Source organism: Phalaenopsis equestris, unplaced genomic scaffold, assembly GCF_001263595.1.
Source record: "Phalaenopsis equestris unplaced genomic scaffold, ASM126359v1 Scaffold231556, whole genome shotgun sequence".
Lineage (NCBI taxonomy): Eukaryota > Viridiplantae > Streptophyta > Magnoliopsida > Asparagales > Orchidaceae > Phalaenopsis > Phalaenopsis equestris.
The window spans coordinates 107,473-129,217 of NW_018249526.1; positions in this window are offsets into that span (position 1 = coordinate 107,473).

Below are 21,745 nucleotides of genomic sequence, written 5' to 3' on the forward strand. Positions count from 1 at the left end.
GGTGAAGTACAGAAGAGGGGACACAAGGACTGGTTGTCCAGCCATGATCCGATATGTCGTCGATGTAGAAGGTAACTGGTCGGTTAAGAAATTTATAGAAACTCATAACCATCCTTTGGCAGCAGACGGTGACAAACATCTATTGTGTTCTAGCAGAAAAATGGGTGATGTTAGTGCACAAGTGCTCAGATCGATGACAAAATCAGGGATCAGAACAAGCGATGCCTTTAGTTTTCTGGCTACAGAATTTGGGGGAGTTGAAAATCTTGATTGCACGAAGAGGGATGCTTATAATTTCATACAAAGTGAGATAAATAGTATAATTAAAAATGGGGACGCTAATTCTCTACTTAGATTGTTCACTGAGAGGAAAGCAGAGGATACAATGTTTGCATGGGACGTCCAGATTGATGAGTCTGGTAGTTTATTGAATTTCTTTTGGAGTGATGGGATATCCAGACTTGATTATGATTGCTTTGGGGATGTCATAATTTTTTACATAAGTTATAGATTAAATAAATACAATTTATGTTGTGCTCCTATTGTTGGTGTGAACCACCACTGACAGAACGTTCTATTTGGAGTTGGCTTTTTGTCAGACGAAACAGTTGAATCATTCAAGTGGCTATTAAAATCATTTATTCGGATTATGGACAACAAGCACCCGATGACAATATTCACTGATCAGGATCAAGCAATGGCCAAAGCCATCGAAGAGTGCCTTCCGCACACAAGACATAGATTATGCCAATGACATATTTACAAGAAATTATCTTCAAAGCTACATTGTGGTGTAAGCACCAAGAAAGTCAATGAGCTTTTTTATAAATGCATGGCTAGGTGTAACTCTGAGGAGGAGTTTGAAGAAACTTGGCATTCAATGATTGTGTTAGGAAATCTATATGAGAATGATTGGTTGATTAGCTTGTACAATATCAGACATAAGTGGTCAACAGCTTTCAACAAGGACATATTTGGGATGGGGATCCTTTCAACACAAAGGAGTGAGTCGACGAATAACATTTGTCATAATGCCTCTAAGCCAACAAGCACCCTCACTGAGAGTTTCTTGGGTCTTGAAAATGTCATGAGAGCTTGGAGAAGGAATGAGAGGGATGAAGATTTTAAATCTGAACAATCTGCAATTGTCCCTGCTGTGAAAAGTAGTCCTGTGTTGAGGCAAGGAGCTTTAGTTTATACGAGGAAGCTATATTCAATGTTTGAAGCAGAGTTGTTACATGGTATGTGTGGTCTTGCTATGGAGTGCTTAGCCAGTTCAAATTCAGAATTTTATGTTAAAAATTTAGATAATGAGCGCACAGTCAGACCGTGGATTGTTAAGGTCGATAAAGGTAATTCTGAGATTACATGCAGTTGTAAAAAATTTGAAATGATGGGAATATTATGTGCTCACACTCTAAGAGTGCTTAACCATGAGAATATAACAAAGATCCCTGATAAATATATTTTACTGCGGTGGTCGGTTCATGCAAAGAGGGATATATATAACAACTATGGTTATAAACATTTGAAAGATTCGCAAACTTCAGCAACTTGTTCGAGTGGTCTCATATTCGAATGCACGTTCATAAATTTGCATACCAGATCAGCATATTAACTCAAGGTAATGAACTTGCTGAAAAAAACGTGCTGGAAACATTAAGGAAACTAACACTCGAATCTGAAGTCATATTGAATGGTAGAGACCATCAGGAAATGCCAATGTCAAAGAAGAAAAAGACACCGAATAAATCACACAATTTGAAGGACCCAACGAAGATGCGGCCAAAAGGAGTTTCTAATGCTAGATTAAAAGGCTTTTGGGAGAAGAATAACCGATCAAAAAGTAAGATTGAAAAATAAACAAAGTGTTAGTTAGGCTATATTCTTCTATTGTTTTGGATGTACGTTGAATTACAGCTCACTAACATGACACATTGTTTAACAGAAAAGGATAAAGAAGTTGTTTCAACTCAAGAAGCATTTCACCCATCAAATCCAAGCTAATTTTCAATGTCGGCTCAGTATAGTCAGGTACATAACTTAAAGTTCGAAATGTTTTATGTTGTGTGATCTAATTCCCAATCGACATATGTACTTATATTCATATGTGATTTCTTGAAATCAGCAGGGCTGCCCACAGACACATACACGAGCTTATTGATGGACCTAGATGATGATGTGTGAAATACCAAGTAATTGAAACCATATATTGTGTGTAATTTTAGAATTAATGTATATGTTGCAGAGCATAATGTCGTTTGTGCTGAATAATACCAAAATATTCTTGAAGTATTCATGAATATATCACTGTTTTATTAGAACATTCCTTTGTTGGATTCGCAGATCCGCGGTTGTATCTAGCTCCACAGCATCTACGAATGATTAAACGACATTTGCATAAGATCCGTGGGATATAAAATATTTTTAGATTTTATCTGCATTTTATCTCTTGTTTGCGGTGAATGATTAATCGACGTTTGAAAATGTTTTGATAATTTATCTTAATTTTAACTCTGATTTGTGTCGAATAACACCAAAATATTCCCGAACAGCAATAATATTAACCCCGAACAGCAATAATATTAATTCCCGAACAGCAATAATATTAACAAAATATCTTGATTTGATTAGAGAGCTATATATACAACCATAATATTGCAGCAAGATTAAAACGACAACAATACGACAACTACTACTTCAAGAATACTGGAACTATTGTTGCAACTAATAAAAGCTGCAACTATTAAAACAGAAATATGACAATAAAACGACAACAATACGACAACTATTACTTCAAGAATACTGGAATGATTATTGCAACTATTGCAACTAATAAAACAGAATAATAAAACAGAAATACTACAATAAAACGACAACAATACTACAACTATTACTTCAAGAATACTGTAACAATTGTTGCAACTAATAAAACAGAAATACTACCATAAAACGACAACAATAGTACAACTATTACTTCAAGAATACTGTAACGATTGTTGCAACTAATAAAACAGAAATACTACCAGTGTAATTTTCCATTTCCCGGGTTTAGCCCTGAAAGAAGCTTCGACATCAAAGCCAAAGCGTTGGATCTACACAGTAAAATAGTGACAGTGAATGTACTAAACTGATGAAAATTGCAGAAAATAATATCTTTAACAATTGAGAGTAACTTACAACGTCGTTGCACACGGCTTTGTGCATCTGGTTGGCTAATGAGTCGTACATTTTCCACTTCCCCTCACTCAGATCAGCGACCAATAAAACCCAGTGTTGGTTATTCAGAACAGGAATCATAATGATATCGGCTTTCAGAACTGCTTCTTTGGTGATATGACTCAGAAATAATTTGGGGTTACCCATTTTATGATACACCTGCATAATAAAACAAAGTGTTGACATATTCATATTGTTGTTGAAATTCTTAATATAATTAAATATGGGTGTTTAGATATTTAGATGCGGTCTTACCCAGTACAGTGGTGATACATAAAGGTAAGGCCTAAAAAGAGATGGATTTGCATTCCTCTTATCGTTCAAAATCATCGCTTGAGCGTCGACATGGTCATTTGCAACCATTGCACAATAACTCCATCATTGCCCAGCGATCTATAAATATGTCTTTCAAGTGCACTATAATATCACTCCTGCATAATAATACAAATTCCAAATATAGTAAAGAAGTTATCTTCATTCACTTAACCCCAAAAGATTTTCATTATAAAAAACATAGATTCACTCACTCATTGATGTATTTCGCCATGACTTGATCAATCACTGTCTGTGTTTCAGCTGATACCATAGATCTGCCGGGATAGTCGATCTGGGAGACAGCTGGAAGAGGCAACAAGAAAAAAAAATTATGTCGCATCACCTGCTCATCTGAAATACACAAGTAATTTAGATGATATAAGACAATGTATCAAAAAACAAATTCCAAATAACACATTAACAACATCTGCTACATCTCCTGGAGTTGTTATTGCTAGGACATGTGATCCTTCTACAGCTTCATCTTCAACTCTGTGTTGTCCCTCTACGTTAAGGTTCGTATGTACACCAGAAAATACAATTATTTGAAGACCCGTCTCTGCTACAGGGTCTATTATTGGTTCTTCAGGAATTTGTTGTTCTTCTACCATGGTGGTGGTATGCACAGCAGCGTCTTCCTCGGGTATCATCGCCTCATCGACTTCACCAGTTGTTTTTCGTCTCTTCAGTTCAAAGGCAGTGAAAGGTGAACTCACTGTCTTCTTTCTTCTGCTCCGTCTACCCTTAACCCTCTATATTAACCTGACAACAGACCGTTCAACTTTATCTCCTTCAACAGGGGTTCCTTCTTTGACAACATACGATGGCTTGATTCTCTCTTCTCCAATAGAATCTGTATGCTGGGTAACATCAACAGAAGCTGAATGCTGGGTAAAAAAATCATGAGGACTCCACCCATGAGGGGAGGCTGGCTGGGGATCATCTACTATGATCTCTTCGCCTTTATTAGTTGGAATATTTTCAGATTTATCAAACTTATGTTGCAGCACCGACATTTGTCCCTGCAAACTTGATACTCCAACAGTTATTGTATTCAAGGTTCCCTGAAATTCAGTGAACCATTTTTCTTGGTCTTTAAGCAGCTGGACTATTGATTCCATGCTTTTATTTATTGTGGTATACAATGGCTCAGGGGCGATGTCCCCTGAATAAACTGGCCCCATATCAAATGATACAGGTGCCTCTGGTCTACCCTGGACTTGAGTCACAGAAACTGGACCAGGTAATCCTTTATCTGGATTGGATAATAGATTGAGCTCATCCTCTTTCAGATCCAAAAATTTATCATGAACCTGCGAGTAATTTCAAAAAGAAACGCTTTGATCATTAATAGTTTCAAAACGACATAATAATTTAATTGGAAATTAAGGATATATGTAACTTGCCTGATCAGGAGTCAACATCTTAAAAGCTATATCAAGTTGGGATGAGCTCAAGCTGACAGTTGTTGGCCATCTCAACATTCGAGGTCTAACCTCAGGATTCGCAGGAGTAATCAAAGAAGTGTGCTCATAAAACCAGAGCTGTGTGAAAAAGACATATTTAGTTTTACACAAAGAAATAAATAGCATTTGGCTTTAATACGATGTACTTACCGTTAGCAAAAAAAGAAAACCATTTATATATCCCAAAGGCCGGTTCCGCCTTATTTTGATGACAACCGCATTTATTTGCTCAATAAGATAAGACATATTTAGCTTTAGACAAAGAAATCAAAATAAATAGCATTTGGTTTTAATACGATGTACTTACCGTTAGCAAAAAAAGAAAACTATTTATATATCTCAAAGGCCGGTTCCGCCTTATTTTGATGGCAACCGCATTTATTTGCTCAATAAGATATTCGCATAGCGCAGCGGACCAATTAAATGAAGCAAACATATCTACATTCTCTCCAAACATGTAAAGTCCTTTGGATACACTGAAATTACTAGACAAAAAAAATAAATTTGATAACAGATAGTTTATATACAATTGATTAAAAGGGGCATAAGACTCCCCAGTTCCGAAGGTCAACAGATCAGCCTTCATTTGACGGGCATCAACGCCACAGGATGGAACTTTCTTCCACTTTGGAACTTCTCCTCTATTTGGCATGCCAACCAAGAGGGCAACTTCATCAGGATTAATCCTCAGTTCTTTCCCTCCCAGTCTGAAAACCATTTTTTCATGTATCCAACATTGCAATATTTGAAGTGTGACCACATTGTCTTGGGGATAAGGTGGAAGTGCAAAGAACTGATCAACATTCAAGGTTTTCAGCTCATTCATCATCCCGTCAGATACGACAAGCCTGACCTTATCAAGTGCATCTCGAACTACAGATGGTCGACATCTAGAACTGATGGACCTTGGGTTCACAAACCTACATCAAACAAAATAGTGCAAAAAATATAAGGGGTTATGTATAAATGTTTTATTACGGGAATACAATGGTAATATTTAAGCAATATTATGTGATCTAGCATAGTATTATTTAGGTTATATTATAGTAATACTTATGTTGTATTCTAACATTGTAGTATTTTGGTTATATTATCGTTGTATTTTTGTTGTACTGCTGTTGTATTTTTTGGTACTTAGGTTTAGTACTTAGGTTTAGTACTTAGGTTATATTATAGAAGTATTTCCGTTGTATTCAGGTAATATTATCAAGGTTATATTCCAATGTAGTATTAAGGTTATATTCTGGTAGTTTTTCCGTTGTATTCTGTAATTATTATAGTATTATCTCTCTGATACTCAGGTAATATTATTTAGGATAACATGGTAGTGTTTTGGTTATATTATGGTTGTGTTGCTGTTGTACTGCTGTTGTATTTTTTTGTACAGGTTTAGTACTTAGGTTATATTATAGAAGTATTTCTGTTGTATTCAGGTAATATTATCAAGGTTATATTCCAATGTAGTATTAAGGTTATATTCTGGTAGTTTTTCCGTTGTATTCTGTAATTATTATAGTATTATCTCTGTGATACTCAGGTAATATTATTTAGGATAACGTTATATTCTAGTGTTACTCAGAATTAGTGCTTAGGTTATATTATAGAAGTTTTTCAGTTGTATTCGGGTATTATTATTATTAAGGTTATATTTTGATGTAGAATTAAGGTTATATTCTGGTCATTTCTTCGTTGTATTCTGTTATTATCATAACATTGTTTCTGTAATACTGAGTTGAGATTTAAGGTGTTGTTAAATAGTGGTTGCTTTTGTATTATAATTAAATAGCAAGTTTTATTGCTGTTTAATGATGATTTTTAAAGGTAATATTGTGTGCACGTGTGTAGAACTCAAAAACACTAAAATAAAAATTACCTGGATGAACCCTCTTCGCTTTCCTTCTTCTTTCGCTCTTTTCCTTCCTTTTTCTTGGGTTTCTCGGCTTGCATTGTCGATTCCTCTTCGGTTTCCATTATCACGGGCTCCTCCGTCTCCATTCTCACTGGCTCTCTTCGGTTTCCAACGACAAATCTAAAAGCCTGAGTTTATCTGATTTAAAAACCCTAAAAGATAGAATGAAGATCGAATGAAGGTGCTCCGTGCTCTCCTAGCTCGGGCGTCGTTTGGTTTTTCGATGAAATAAACTTTCTTTCAGGTGCTCTGTTAACTTTTACTTGTTTCGAGCCAGATTCAGGTTGGGTCGCGCCGTAAACAGGCCTCAATTTTATTTTTTAAGTTGTGGGGCCCACTGTCCCAGATGTCATCTTTCCATTTGGACACCGCATGCATAGTTGTGTGCGGTGTCCGCACAGAATAAGAACTCGTTAGTGTGGGTCTTGAGATGAAAATTTTATTTATATACATGCCACTCAATTCATGTGTATTTACATATTTACAATTAAACTTTACTTTTGACATTCATACTGCCCAAATCCTTCGCAACAAAAATAACACGAATCTATTTTTTAAAAAGTGAGGTAAGATAACATGTATGTAAAAAGTGAACATTAAATGTTAGATATGTAAATACGTAGGAATTGAGTGTTAGGTATATAAATATCTTTTTTATTTAAAGTGTTCTTAAGTACAAATAGTGTTTATGTGAGAATATCAGGGCAACTAAAGTGTGAATAAAGAATCTGAGCTTAGTCTCCTCCTTACGATGAAACTTTGGACTTGCATATATTATTGATCGTCTGTATCTTCTTTTCCATCCTTTTAAGGTTTTAATAAATCTCAAAGTCTCCTAAATTGTCCATATAATTCCTTAATTTTATGGAGTTTTTGAATTTTATTATTTTGGTACATAATAATGGTGTTGTGAAGAAAGCACCATTTCATTTATTGTCTAATATTATAATACATGTTCTGTGGTTGATGAATGGCAAACCTGACTATGGTTTAGCAACAACTTAAATATGGGATAACATCAATAACTAAAAATTCAAAAATCTAGGATGAAATTAAAGATGGCCAAATTGGGTAATGATAGCTTAGGAATTTAGGTGCATCAATTAGATTTAACAATTAATGGCGAGGTGGCTATAGTAGCAATGAGAGGAGAGTTCATGTGAGGAAATTGGGAATGGTGTGGAAAGAAATTGGACAAGATATGGGGTTAGACTAGTTGATATGGTCAAAGCTAACATGACCAAGTTGGATTAGGAACTACAAAGATTTGGTGGAGATAGATCACATACAAGTGCATGGATAAGTTTTTTTATAACTATATTAAGTCTCAAAGAATGTACGATTATTGCAAATTAAAAAAATAAAATACTAAAAAAGAAATGTGTCTGTGTAGAGAGAGAGGCACACACATAAGGCTTTCTCAAGACTTCAAAAAAAAAAGTTGGGGAAACTAATTACAAGATGCTCATAGGCAGTTGGTATCATAAAAGGGATAAGGAGGCAAACTAATGCTTCTTTTTTATTTATATTTTGTTAGTCCAAAACTCTCACAGGAAGTCGATTTATAAATTTAGGACTCTAAGGACTTATAAAAATAACTAAAACAACTTACTAAACCTAATTACAAATGATCCATGTAGACTCATTAACTCGTCGAAATCTACCCCCATTATATGTTTTCTATGACTATTAATACAAATCCATAGTTGGACAAGCAATAAATGGTAAAATTAATTTTGACAATAACTTAAGATTTGGGGCATGAGAGAAAGAGAGAACATAGGATGGAGACGCCTGACTCAAATTTTCATTCATACTTTGATTTCTTTTAAGGGAGGGGATGGTAGTGATGATAAAAGATGGGATATCCATAATATGTATGATAAAATAGGACAAACAATAATGTACTTTTAAATTTATTTTCTCATAATAGAAAAAATTATAAAAAAAGTCTATAATTTAATTTATCTGGAAAATATGCCCAAAATTTATTTCCATACAAAATGCCTCTGTTTTTGAAGTATTGTCTAATCCATTGTTAATATTCACCAATCCAAATTTGAACAAGCTTTGAAGAAAATTTAAATTGTATAAGAACATGGTTTGAGTCTATTTTTGAATTTTATCTGAATTTTATTCAAACTATGTTGAATATGATTAGAACATGGAACAAACAAAATTTAAGTGAAGTTTGAACATCATATACATATAGTATGTAGATGATTTGAATAAAGTATAAACTTGAAACACAGTATAGTGAACTATATAGTTGATACAACAAAGTGGTTTGAATCATAGTAGTAGAATATAAGATATATAAATATGACAACAACCATAATAAAATAAGATGAATTTTAATGGATATGACATAACAGGCAAAATATACAGTACAATTCAATTATCCAATTCAAGAGGTATTAAACAACATCCTTAACATAATAAATATAAATGCATTATTAATGTAAATTTGACCAATAAGGTTGAAATTTACCCAAAAATTAATATTTACATTAGAATAATTAATGAACTTATATATCTACATTTTTATGAAATAAATCAAAATATAGGTAGTCATTAAAGTGTTATAACTTATTATAAGTAACTTCAAAACGATGTTTCCTTTAAATTAGATATATATTACATATAATCCATCATCTATCAATTAAGATATAAAATAACCATCAAGCTATATGCAAGGACTATTTAAATTTTATTAAAATCTTCAATCGATTTACCATATATGTGGTGGCTCTTTTTAACTTTCAAGGAGATTTGGAGGGGAAAAGTTCATATTTGTTATCAAATAACCATAATAATTAGCAACCTAAGAAAGTACTTTATATAGGCAACCTCTTAGTAGTATTTTATTCATTTTGTTCTTTACATATTATAGATTGTTTTTACTTAATATTAACAAATCTATTGCACTAATCAAATTATTTTAATTCCTATTAAAACACTTTGTAAAGGTTATCGTGTATATAATTCTAAGAAAGTGAGAATGTGAGCATTCAAGTGGCATGCAAAGCACTTATCTCATTAGAGAGCACAGGTGCCCAGTTTGAGTACGTAAGAGCTTCGAGTAAATTTTATATAAGAAAATGCAAGGTTAGTTATTAAATTTGAGATAAAGCTGAAAATATTAGTTCTTTTGAAGACCAAGTTTTTGGAAGTGATTGTACTAATAATAATTGAAAACTTGCTAACAAAATTATCATAGACATCAGATTAGGATTAGGAATGAGTTAAAAAATTTGACTCTCAAGTCTTTGAAGAAGACTTTCATTATGTCTTATTACTTTATTAACAAAAGAGATGTTCTATCTCTAGAACGAAGAATTAAGCCCCTTCCATATCATCTTATACATCCACTATTAAATCCAATCTTCCCATTAACCCATCTTATTTGCCTAAAACTCTAATTAAAAGGAGTTTTAAGAGCACTAAGGAATTAATTATTATCACTCAAAGTGTCCACACAACTAAATAATATATTGACCATACTATCAACATCACTCTTTAGTCAAGTTGATGAAATGCTCTCAATCAATAAGAAATTGATTTGGAAAGAAATAATATTATTATTTTAAACCTAAATTTTTCTTTGATTAGATCAATTACTCCATTATTAAGACAAACGAGCACCTAATTCCCTCAATGGGCTCAACTGGGCTAATGAAATTAATATGGCACTTATTTTTTAAATTAATGCTCATTTAAATTGATTGTGATAAGTTTAAATCAATTAAAATACCATTATTCATTCATTTATCTAAAATTGAACAACTAAATTAATCTCTTGCCCCACTTTTTCTATATTCTTTTTAAGAAAAGAAGATTAATTTAATGAAACCCTTGAAAAAGACTGTGAAAGTTTATGCCTATAAGATATATTTAGTTAACTTCATGCCATTTTTTACACCTTTTAGTTGATCAGTTAAATGATATATCAATGTCTCACGTTTAAACATAAATTAGTTACTTTACTTTCAATGTGATTTACCCTAATCAATTGATCAAATTTAATTAAACCCTTAAGAGTGATTTTAACTTACGTCTTAGAAGTATAGCCCAATTAGATTAAATAAATATAGTCAATTGGTTTTGCAAGAATTAAACAAAGTGGCCAATGTGTTTCATTTGGCCCCACTTGGAGAAAAAATCGTTAAAATTATGTTAAACATTCAAACCAACTATTTTTGTTGATCTCGTCAACTTTGTTAAACCTAAAGTTAACTCTTATATAAAATCAAGCTAGTAAAACCATTTTAGTTTTGCTTAACCATTGGATAATACCATTTTTAAGAAAAAGGATAAACAAGTACATTTATTTACTCAAAATTTATTAAAAATGTTGCTGGAATTGATCCCAAACTACCTAGTGGCTTCACTAAGCCAATGATGATATTAATCAAGCATGTTGGTGGATCAAAATAGGAATTAATTCATGATAATATTTTTTTTAACCAAGATATGAGAGAAAGTGAAAAGGAGGAAAGTTAGTAGTCCTTACTTTCCAAAGCCTTCATACATCTCAAGTAACTTTACCCGCGACTTAATAATAACATCTTACTTTTAAGAACCCTGCAACATCGTTAATTGCCTAAAATACTTTAGGTTCTTATACACCCACCAACCCATGTTGTCCTTGCTCATCTATAGAAAGGTTTTGTATGTCTTAGCTTATGTAATGTGTAATAATAGTTTTAGCTAAATTCATCATCTATACATATATAATTCTAAATCTCAACCTCATGTCCATCTGGTTAGGTCTCTAGAGAAATTCAGATCATGACTAATGACAAGCTACCTAATCATCCCCATATGTTTTCTAGTGAACTAATGGAAGGAGTTTTTTTAGTAGGTTGAGCTCAGGTTACATGACCCCATCCTAACTTTATCCTCCAGTTTTAACTTAGCATGATGAGGAAGATGATCGCCAATCATTTAATATATTTTAATTAAAATCCAATGGTTGTGATCAAGTTGGTCTCACATTAGTATAACCCTATCCCTTTTTATGTAATTTAGAGGATATTCATGTCTTTTTTTATTGATTTGTTATTAAACCATATTACAAGTAAATCTTGACACATGTGCATTAAGTTATAGATATTTTAGGGGAAAATAGTCATACCGAAAATATCTCGTTTTCTTATTAGTAAAAAAAATCACTATTTTAATAAATTAAACAACCAAATGAATTTGAAAATTTTCAAAACTCGTAGGAATGATGGTTCATGTTGTGATCTACCTAAAAAAATTATTTCATAACATTTGAGATTCTGTTGTTCAAAATATTTATTTAATGCTTGTTTTTTTGAAGTTCCTAAAAAAAATCAAAGAGTGTGTCTAAGAATTTTATGTATCATCCTAAATTCATATAAAATTTAAAGAATCATTGAAAATCCTTATAAATTTAAAAATAATAATTTCCATTTTTATTTATTTTTCAAACTAATTAAATTATATGAAAACTTTTGGAGTAATTAGAGACTCATCATTACACAATTATCAACATTCTTAAGCTTTTTAATGATTTAATTAGATAATCTAGTAACTATTTGCATCATTTTCACTTTATATTGCTTAATTATTAAATTACAATTATGCCTTTGTGTGAGTTCCATGCCATAATGCATATATAAGAAAATCCGTGATGGTGAAATTCTAACTTTTCATAATATTTTTAAATTATTTTTATTAATTTTAATTAGCAAAACATCTTTTTTTCAAATTACACAAACTCAAAAATGATAGTTATTACAAAAATATTAATGCTATCAATAACTTTGGAGATACTCAAAGAATCTAATAATATATGAAGGAATAAGATATAAGATATATAGATATTTTATTTTCCTCGCATTGATTTTTTATTAATATATTGATAGCAAATCATAATATTATGAATGCCACTATATGAATATCTTAAAATTAAACTTGAGTAAAATTTCAACTTTTAGTGTGCCTTGGTATTTAAGATCTTATACCCCTACTTTATCCCATGTTACTGATTAACTTGATTTCAGTTTATTTATGAGCACATATAGTTTAGTAGCTACTATTAGTAAATGAAATGGTAGGAGACCACACATATTAAAATAATTTCATAATATTATTGGTTTAGGGATGTATGTATTATATGTACAATGTCAACAACCCGTGAGATGCATCATCTAGAGATGATCCATCAACCCTAAACCAATGAAAGAGATTGACATAAAATCTTAAGACTCTATATGATGGAATAAAAGGTGGAGTTGGATTTACCCTTATCTATGAATGACAAGATGCCCATAGTTTATGAAATAAAAAGTAGCCAAATCATGAGGTTTATAGCTATACAAATTGAACTTGCAATCATATTTGAGTTTGAACTATCACTAAATGGCCTAAGAATTTAATATAATTATTTAAGTACATAAAAATCATGTGGTTTGTCTGTTGGAGAGAAGCATGCATACTTCTCATGGAATGCAATATGATACATTGAAAGTGAAGCTACTAATGGAGCTTAAGGTCCTTCAAGAGAAATCACTTACACTCACTTCATAAGAAGATGGAAAATGAGGAGAAGAGGAAGAAAGAGAATAAGGATAAAATACTATGTGGAAAAGAAGATGAGGGAAGGAGAAGAGAAAATCAAGAGAGAGAAAATTTCTTCTTTCCAAGAACTTATCTCGACTAAGCTCTGTCTAATGCCATGATGCTAAAAAAATTTCCCATTGGCCCAACGATATCTGTCACTCCTTGTCTTAAGAGATTCTCACCAAAAAATGGCTGTCCACTTGATCCTTCCCCCACAAATGACAATCCTCACATAAAAAAACCGTTTTCCTATGTGTTACACCTGCAAACACTTTTTTTTTTGAGGTGGCGGCCCAAGGAAGCATCATACCCACTACCAATGACCAAACTAGCCCTTAAGCGACTTAGCTTGGTTAAGGGAACCCAACCAAAATCAAAGTTAAACTGGATCTAGTGCAGGTTTGCCAAGCCCAAATGGCCTGATTCGAGCGTGCTTGGAATCCAATGCGGGCGCTTTAAGCTGACTCACTGTAGGTATGTCAGGCATTCGACACAGATGTGTTGGATGGGCATAGACACATCTAAAACTTGATGCAGGCTCCCTACCAGCTCAACTTTGTGGGATAAGGGCAACGTGAGTTTGACGCAAGTGTACCAAGAACTGGGTGTGGGTGTGCTCAAGCAGAATCTTCACCCTCATGTCTAAAAGCATTGGGGAAGCCCAAATGGATGTCTATGAACTATGGGACATTGTCTACAAGTATTATGTAATTCTGCAAGCATAGAGAAGCATCCAAAACAAACGTGACACCAAAAATTGATGACAACAAAGAACTCGCAATAGTTATGTTGCACCGATAAGGTACAACACACTTTTTAGAAACAAACTGATATCACTCTTAGTAATTGAGGCAATTTTGCCAAAGAAAGATTCGAATCAACCTTACTAGCTTAGTGATCTAGATGTTTACAGTTGAGGAAATGACTAGTTAGTCGAGGTGGACTCTCCATAAAGATACCACTTCTGACAGGTTTCAGCTAGTTGAACTTGGCAAATTTACCGATTGGTAAGCACCGACATGCATTTTCATTCTCTACCTGACCATATTAATAATAGAGGAGAAGAAAAGTTTGACTTTTGTCTGACCTTATTCACAACAAAAAAGATAAGAACAAAAGCAAACCAACATCTACCTGACCATATTCAAAATGGAAAGAACAAAGGTAATGATCTTCGTTCTCTATCTGGACATATTCACAAAAATATAGAAGAAAAGCTCAATGTTTGCCTGACTTCATTAGCAACGAAAAATAAAAAATAAAAGAGAGCCAATGTTTGTCTGACCCTATTCACAATGACGAGATAAAGGTAAGGATATATGTTCTTTATCTGATCATATCCACAATAGAAAAGAAAATCTCAATGTATGTTTGAACTTATTTGTAATGACAAATGAAGAACAAAAGAAAACCAATGTTCTTATGACCCATCACAACAATGAGATAAGGGTAAGGATATTTGTTCTTGATCTGACTATATTACAATGATAGAGAAAACATAGTTCGACATTTTCTTGACCATATTCACAGTAGCAAATGAAGAACAAAGAAAGACCAACATTCTCCTGACCAAAATTGAAATGATAACAATGAAGTTAATCACCATCAACTGGGTATTGCAAAGCAATTGAAGTGTCCCAAATTGATGAATAACTATCTAGGTAATTGAGGTGTCTAAGATAATCGGGAAGGTTAGATTAATGTAGTAATATTAACCCTCAAGGATGCTTTCTTATGACTAAAGATTCAATATGATTCTTCAGACATCATGATTTAATCAAACTACAAAGCAGTTGAGGTATCCTAATCAAATTGCTTAGCGATAGAAGATGTTGTGGCAAGAAATAACATAAAAATATATTTGGGTATCGAGGAATCCCAACGAGATGTGGATCAGCTAGATAAACAAGGTGATATAGTCTGATACAACATGTCTTATGATGAGGCAACCAAAATTAGCAAAGTTAATCAAATCTTCAAGGTGGTTAGTTAATCAAGGTGGGCTAGCTATAGAAGGATACTTCCAAAATAATTGATAAGGCAAATCTTGCTAGGAAGGTATCATGATTAAAATTAGATAACAAATTGTTCCAATTAGAAGACATGGATTAGCTAGACAATCGAGGTAGTTTGGGTTGATACGACATGTCTTTTGATAAGAAAATTTAAGATTGACCAAGTCAAACAAAATATAAAGAGTTTAGGTAAGTGAGATAGCCCAAACATAGGATGTTTAGCTTCAAACTAACCTGAAGCATATCCCTTAAGGATACCTACCACATTCATTCATGATGAGTGGATATTGTTGGTTTAGACCCCACACGAAACACAAACCTGAAAAGAAATACTAAGGGAAGTGTATAGCTTTTCCCCTATTAATCATTGGTTGCACTAGGTACAGGACACCCTATGGGAATCACAGTTTGCTAGAATGACAACCAAAAAATCATGGAAGTGCCTGGACTTTCTTACAACCAAATATTTTTTTCAAGAACTTTGCTAACAATTCCTTTAGCAAGTATAAGTAACCATTTTTAATAGCGCACATAACAATGAGGTAGCAACATACACATCACATATTATGATTATCATTGAATTACAAAGTGCAACCAAAGCTGTGAACTTCAATTCGTAATATATCAAGTACATCAATTACATTAAGTATAAAATATTCTTAAGCATAATAACTTTTTAAGTATTTACCGTTGATAGAGGCATAAAATGAGATTCATCAACTTCAATCAACATGTAGTCTCCTTATTCATTAACCTTTTCAATCAAAAAAGGCCATTCTCAAGTGGGTTCAAACTTTCCATGGCTACAATAATGATTCACAATGGGGTGACATAATACCAACACTATGTCTCAATCCGCAAAGGTCCTTGGCCTTAACAAATCATCATGGGCTCTGGCCATCCAAATACAATATACTAGGCTTGCAATCTAAGCATCTCAAAGTTATCACATCCCTCCAACTTGAGTTGGATGTTATCAGTGCTATTAATAATGTTGCTTATGGAAACTTGCAAAGAAGGTAGTTTAACCTTCCAAGGAAGTACTGATTCAGACCCAAATATTAATGCATATGATGTAGAATAGGTCGGTGTGTTGTATGTTGTATGAAAAAACTTCTGAGAGCATCTCAGGCCATTCTTTTTTTTAGTATGCAAAGTCTTCCTTACAAGTTTTACTAAGGTTTTATTAAAAGCATTAGCTAAGCCATTCGCTCTTAGATAATATATCATAGAATATTGCCAATCAATCTAATGGAAACGAGTAAATAGATTAATTTTAATGTTCTTAAATGTTAACCTGTTATCAAAAATAATCTTGTTCAACACACCAAATAAATTAGATTACTCTTAAGAAAAATGCAACACATTATCAGCCTTTACCTCTCTCAATGGAAGGCTTATGCCCACTTAGAAAATTAGATGGTAGCTGGCATAATAAATCTATGTACTTTAAAGGAAGGAGGGTCAATAAGCTCAATAATATCAATATCCCAAACCTCAAAAGCTATGATGTCACTGTCAAATGCAGTGCATTTGAGCTTAGTGAAGCGCAAGGCTTAATATTTGACGTTGATGATATATATTGGCATATTCAATGCAATCAAGAGTTATTAAAGGCTATTAATAGCCAAGTTATTTAATCAAAGTTTTCATCTTTGGATCCAATTAATGGGGTCCGCATAGGCCCTCATAAACCTTAGCCATGTTTCTTTTAGGCTTCACCATTTCTAATAAATTGTAACCACAGTTGCTCAAATGAGCATTGATACAAACTATTGTTCATGATCATAAACATAATTGCTATCCTTTAAATTTGAGAGGCAAGAGAGTGATCATAAGGAGTATCCCTTTTGTCAAGTATGTGATTATGGCTTGATTCCAATCATCATGTGCCTCATCGAAAGTAACAAGTACAAATTTTAGTTATGAAAGATGACCCTCTTCAACTCTTAATTAGTACATCATCGATACAAAACTTGAATTGATAATGCAACAACTCATCAAAGATGTGCATCATAATATGTGGATAAGTTACTATTACATTCATTAAGCTAAAAGACATGATGCTATAATAAAAGATGTCAATCAGGGTACAAATTGTTGTATGGTGTTCTTCTTATGGGGCCATATAAATTTGATTATAACTAGACAAGCCAACCATAAAAGAGAGCATCACATGGGAAGAGGCAACATCTATCATATGCTTTGGTATTGGTAGAGGAAAATCATCTTTAGGGCAAAGTTTATTCAGGCCCCAAAAGTTGATACAAACTTGTATCTGTTCATTTTTCTTTCAAATGGGTATGATGATTGCTAGCCATGTAGGGTACAAAACTTCTCTAATGAAATCAACGTCAATGAGGTTCTTGGTTTCTTCAATAATCATTTGCTTTATCTTAGACTGTTTCCAAGGAGATTCTTTCATAGGGACAATACTCAGATCAACAGCTAGATTATGCACAACTACACATGAAGCTAAATCAGGTATTTTAGCATAACTCTAGGCAAGACAATTACATAACTCTTTCAAGATTTCTATAACTTTACTGGCCATAGAATCCTGCAAGTGCTTGCTCATAAAAGGTGGATTAGGATCATTAATTATACCCAAGTTGCTCAATCAAATCATCAATAGTAAAAGAGACACCATCATCTAACTCAAGAGGAGCGTCCTTGACTTAAACTACCTCATTAATATATGTGAGGACTTCAACACCTTCAATTGCAAAAATCATTCAACATGAGGTGTTTAGGAGCATGATTTTTTGGACTTTTTAACACACCTTAAAACAAACTTTTCCTCTGGGAGTCTATTCTACCACATAACCTTACACATATTAGCTTAGCGAACAAACCATCTCTCAGACATTAACCCATCATCAAAAGTTTATTAATGAGAGGAGAAAAATAATAAGAAAGAATAATATATTTTATTTTTTTATTATTAACTTTTAAAAACATTACACTATGATTGTTTACATGTGTGTCAGCTTTATAAAATAAAATACAATTCTTACTAGATTTAATGCTAGGAGGTACAAAAAAGGAGCGTAACTTGTCAACTTTTGCTATGCTTGAAGCCATCAGGTCATTGAAATGTCCTCGTGACATTAGCTTAATAATCAAAACCTCATCTGTTAAAAATAAGTTAGACATGCAAAAGACTATGAATGTTGAAAACCCATTAGGTGAAGGTATAAATGATGCATCCTCACAAGCATCTAGATTTAAGATATTATGACCATGTGAACTCCTTGAAACATCCACAGGTAATACCTCATCTTGGTCAAAATCAAAATTTGATATAGCTTCAATTTTTATATTAGTTAATGGCAGAGCTGGGAGAACACAGTAATGCTTTGGCATTGTTGGGGCACTGCATCATTCCTTCTAACTCACTATCACTTTGCCTTTTAATAAAAGATATTAAGAGATAGGAGGGGCTTGTGAACATCCTGGTACACTCAAGGTTAGTAAAACTACCTTTTAGAGGGTACAAAGTAATTGAAGTTGTCATACAAACCTACCTCACTGAACATATTTTAGAATGGAGAACTCTTCTCCACCACACATGTACCTAATACTTTGGTAGAGGTTTGAATGCCTCATCTCATATTCATGGATCCACGGTCATCTGTGAAAGCTATAAAAGATGTATTTCCATCAATCAAACAGAACATGGCTTCACATTTAAACTCTCTAGATTGGAGAGGAAGAGTTAGAGAACCAAGAATCTCTCGACCGTTGTCATTAATGTGCTTAAGCATAATCCTATCCATGCACAACCTCCTCATATTTAAGAATATCAGGTCAAGTGTATGGATGCTAATGATATTCATAGAAGCATTAATATTAACAAGGATATAATTTAGGGGAGTCCTATATATCATAGTCATCATGTACAAGGGATGGTTATGATCCATAGTGCCTAATAAAAAGTCTTCCTAAGTGTAAAATACTTTGGGCTCTTGTAGAGTCTTCACTATAGTCTCTATCAGCTCAAAGGATAGAAAGAGAGCATCATAGAGGCTCAAAAAAGCTGGCAACCTCATAAGGTGTGGCAGGACATTATAATCCATTTTACTAGAAGGATTTATGGTTCCTTTATTCATAACAATAGGATGATTATCTACCTCTTAGGTGACAATTTCTTTTCCTTTCTCTTTTAAAGTAAGTCTAGCCATCCTTGGAGGGAGGATTTTACCTTACCTCAAATGTACTTGCCGGATATCCTCATTAAGGGACCCAAAGGAATAAAATCCTTAATGAAAGACTCGACCAGTGGCTCAATATCAATGTTCTTAAGATCAAAAGACTTGCATATGTCATCCAATGAGTCACTTAAGCCATCACATATGTGGTATGGACTGCTTAGAGAGGGCGTAATAAGAATTTCACTTCTCTCTCACCGTACACAACAATATCAAGCTCACAAGAATCAACCATAAAAAAATGAGAAATAGAGACATAAGAAAAGTAATCTTCTTTTATTGCTTAAAAAAATTTACAAAGTGTGTCAGGAGAAGCACTACAAACATCTCCTAAACTTACATTGCCAAAACCAAAAGAAGATACAACATTATCAACACAGATAATCCAGATGGTTACAACGAATTTAGTTGATCCTTTTCCAAGAGGCTTCTCCAAGTATTTCTTGGGATGTCAATCTTTTTGACCTTTTTTGTGAGCTTCAATCCAATCTCTTACTTGGAAGCATTCCTCAAGTAAGTGCTCAAATTTCTATGGTAATGATAGTAGTTGGGCTCTTTGGCTTTCTCCACTTTTTTAGGTCTCTTGGGTGGAGGTAGTTGTATTCCTTAATTGATCAAGTTTGTAAAGATTTTCAAAGGAAATCTCTCTTAAATAGGTACATCGTAGATTTTTCTACTCAATAGATTGGGCTTTCCATTTTTAAGAGGAAGGGCGAGCTTGCTCTGCAAACATGATGAGCTTCTTATGCTTACCATCAGAGGTCGAAAAAGCTAAACTCTCCTTCATCCTTTTTAAAGCACGAACAAAAGTCAGATTTCTATTGGTCTTATCATTCTCATTATTAAAGATTAGGGATCCTGTTGTATCCTGCAAGCTAGCTACATCCTCAATTAAAGTCTCAAAAGGCTTAATAGATGTTATCTTTAGCATGACTAAGATATGGCCTTTAACCTTGCTCAAGAGGAACACAATAGCAAGCATCTCCTAAAGTTATGGCTTTCATTTCACACTCAAGTTGCACCATCAAACAACAAAGTTTAATAAGGGCTCATTGGGCTTTTGTTAGGCTAACATCAAATCACTTATGTTGAATTGATGGTGCACCCTAGCAAAGTGCTTAATGATTGTTTCATCAAGCTAGGAGAATATTTTGAAGGTGTTGTTGGGTAAATCAAAGTACCACTCTAAGGAAAACTTCAACAAACTAATTATGAATGGTGAAGTAGCAATGCATCATAGTTGTCAATGTTGTAATGGTGGTTGGAACTAAGCAATGTGCTATCAGTGGTTGCCATCCCCATCCAATCTCTTAAAGCAAGAAGGGAAAACACCTACATGATAGAATATATAATTGTAAGCCTCGAGATAATTTTGACCCTTTTATAAAATGGTTTCACCTTATTGAAGTACAAAAGCAACTTTAACCTTTGCATTCACTAGGGACTAGAGGTGAACCACAAAAGCCACATGTTCAGATGGGTAGTGTCAGAACACAATAAATAAACATGCATGGATGTCATGAAAGGTACCATAGGCACGTCCGAATGTGCCGCATCCTACATAAGATTTGATACTGTTAGCATTAATTTTGAATGTCACAAATTTAGGATGTCCATTTGGATGCTAAGGGATGGTATTATAGGTTCCCATAGTTCTAGATATCCATCTGGACTCCCTAGCATGTGCTTTCGGCGTTGAATCAAGGTTTGAGTCAATGCAACCACCAATGTCCATCCTCAATGGACACTAATCATTGATACGGTATATACCTAACATCCATATAAATGTGATTAGACCAAGCTCACACATTTGGGGATTGTATGGCTAGGAGGATATAGAAAGGCTTATAAATGGATGGAACCAGAGTTTTGGACCAACCCACTTGTACTCGGAGATGACCGCCATTGAATAAAATCATTTTTGATATCACAATGTTTTCATGGACTGGTTTTATGAGTAGAGATCTTTTCCTATTGATTAGGAGCTTCCTGTGTCCAAAAAAAGCTCGCTCAAAACCT